The sequence below is a fragment of the Odontomachus brunneus genome, unplaced genomic scaffold (assembly GCF_010583005.1).
Source record: "Odontomachus brunneus isolate Ranch 3 - 2012 unplaced genomic scaffold, Obru_v1 Obru_scaffold_001, whole genome shotgun sequence".
Taxonomy (NCBI): domain Eukaryota; kingdom Metazoa; phylum Arthropoda; class Insecta; order Hymenoptera; family Formicidae; genus Odontomachus; species Odontomachus brunneus.
In genome coordinates this window covers 7,251,222-7,254,252 of record NW_022639451.1, presented here as the reverse complement: position 1 = coordinate 7,254,252, position 3,031 = coordinate 7,251,222, and positions in this window count along the sequence as shown.

Sequence of the window (3,031 nt, the reverse complement as noted above, 5' to 3'; positions counted from 1 at the left end):
GTCGTATCGCACTATTTTGAGTTGCGTCCGACGTGCGGAGGAAACAGCATGCCTAATGGTGAATCGCCGGGATTATGGTGCTCCACCAAGACACCGTGATGTCCACAACGAAGAGGAAGTGCTTCGAATATTCGAGAACAATCCTGGAAGCAGTGTACGTCGCGTAGCATACGCACTTGGTATATCGCGAACAACAGTGCATCGTATTATCCGCCAAAATGGTATGCATCCTTACCATTACCAACGTGTGCAGCAACTTTTGCCGCGAGATGCAGAACAGCGGATCTGCTTCTGTCAAGGTATTCTCCACAGAAATACTCACAGCGCTTTTAGCATATTTCTATTAATATCATTAATATGTTTACCATTAATATAACATATGCAGGGTTACTGGCACAGTATCGGCAGGATCTGACATTTCCTGGCCGTATTTTGCGGACGGATGAAGCTACATTTACTCCTAATGGCGTCTGCAACTCTCGCAATTTCTTGCTCTGGCAAGAGGAAAATCCTCACGCCATACGGGAAGGTATTTTCCAATATCGCTGATCCATTAATGTATGGGCAGGAGTAACGGCGGACCGAGTGGTAAATATTCTTGTAAATTAAGAAATGTTTTCTTCCTCATATTTTCCTCATAATGTGTCCATTTGCGCTTTTCAGATAGACCCATATTTTCTGCCGCCACGTCTTAACGGACAGGCGTATGGACACTTCCTTCGTAACGATTTGCCGATACTTCTGGAGGACGTTCCTCTCCACATGCGGCAAATACTAGTATTGCAACACGACGGAGCTCCGGCACATTCCGCTCGTCAAATACGGCACATTTTAAATACGCGTTTTCCGGAAAGGTGGGTGGGACGAGGTGGCCCAATCACCTGGCCGGCACGGTCGCCAGATTTGAACGTGCTCGACTATTTTGTTTGGGGCTATGTTAAAGCTTCAGTTGAGCACAGGCGTGATGGTAATGAAGATGAAGTACGTGAAGCAATTGTTGCGGCCTTTAATACCATCACGCCGGACATGGCGCACCGTGCGACGCAACAGATAATTCGAAGAGCTGAACTCTGTTTACAAGCAGAAGGAAGCCACTTCGAACAGTTATTGCCTTAAATAATGAGAGTGGATTAGGCCTACTGGGGAAACCACTTAAAAAAAACGCGCCAAGTTATCTACCTCAGGGTGGTGTGGAAATGATAGCATTTCCTTTTTCACGAATTTACAGACGCCTTTTGTAAATTTACGATATACCTAGGTTATTATACGTGGTATTCGTCATGTTCTCCTTTCGTAAGTATTTTATTAAGTAATTACGATGTGCTCGTCAACAAAATTATGGCATAGGTAAATACATTTCGAAATTTAGTACAATTTTCAATGAGCATAATACTGCGAAACATTATGGTATTTAATTTTTTTTTTAAAGAGTCGAGTCTGTACTTTTTTTAAGGAGCATTTGTCGGATTTTGAATTTATTCTCTTCTGACGATAACTGAATATAAATACATAGGTAACTTTCATATATCGTACAACATCGCGGAAGAAAGTCGTGCACCTCTCCTTTTTATTTTTTATTTGCAAGGAAACATCGGTATTTTACGATAATTATCGTAAGATTTGTGAAAAGAATTCATTCTACTCAGTAGAGTGCGTCAAATTAAGCGATTTAAAAAAATGTATAGGTAACGTTGATATGTCGCAACTCCGCGAAAAAAAATCGAAAAAAATCCGTTTTCTTTTACATTGCAGAAGAAAGTTTATACTTTACGATAGATTACATGAAATTTTCGAAAAAAGTTTGATTGTCCACGTAGGATACGTCAAATTGTGCAATTTTTTTGGAGACGTAACACGTCTTTACTTTTGAAAAGACTACGGGAAGAGGAAAGAATAAATTCAAAATACGACAAATGCTTCTTAAAGTACAGATTTAATTCTTTAAAAGAAATGAAAAAAGATTTCAAATACGATAATGTTTCGCAGTATTATGTTCATTTAAAATTATGCTAAATTTGGACATAAATTTACTTATACGATATAATTTTGTTAACGAATGTACTTAGCCAAAGCGTGTTACGCTTTTTGTAAGAAGTCGATAGAAAAACATCTGTTCTTGGTGTAACTACTTGATGATAGATTATGATGCACGCCTTCTATCGTAATTATACAAGTCAAATATCGTTCGTACACAATCGTTCGAGAACGATAGGTTTCTTTTATACAATAAAGAACTTTGAGTTTCTCCCATCGTTAATATACTACAAATTATGACAGATTTCCAGTGATATTTTCATGATAAATTCCAACAAAACGATAGGACACAAGTCTCTAAGAATTATATCATAGTAACGATTTAATACTCTCCTAACAGAGCACGATTTCATTTCTTGCGGATTCGATACATGCAAAAGATACGATAGAGAAACAATTACGATAGAGAACAGTTAGATTCTCTGCAAATACTTTTAGTTTTTATCGCTTTCTTTCTTTCTGTTTTTTTTTTAATCACAGGAACACATTACGGTTTTAATGTGAGCTGTCTTATAAAATAATCTTCTAAATGTAATCGCGCGCTGTCGCTTTTCTACCATGACGTCGAGAAAGCGAAAGATAATTATCTTTGGGTACACGATTTTGTGTTACACGCTGCTCGCTGTGTCACCTCTACATACATGTATGCAGCCGAAGCGGCGACACGCTTCGATTCGGCGTCGATTCGACACACGGATATGTCATGCACATGAATAGAGTATCACGCCTCGCTATATCTCGTAGTTATGGGCGGAGGAACGCGGCGAGATACGATTCGCGAGTGTCACGGTTGCACGTCGGCCGAAGGCATCTTTCTTTCCGCTGCCGCTTTCTGTACGCTGATTTGTTGAGACAAAATAATTAATTTCTCAAAAACTATTGCGAATATCGCAAAACGGTACAGGACTTTCTCGCTCACCTCAATCCGTTCTACGTTCTCACCAAGGGTCATCATGGGACTTCGGGACACCCTGTATATATATATATATATATATAT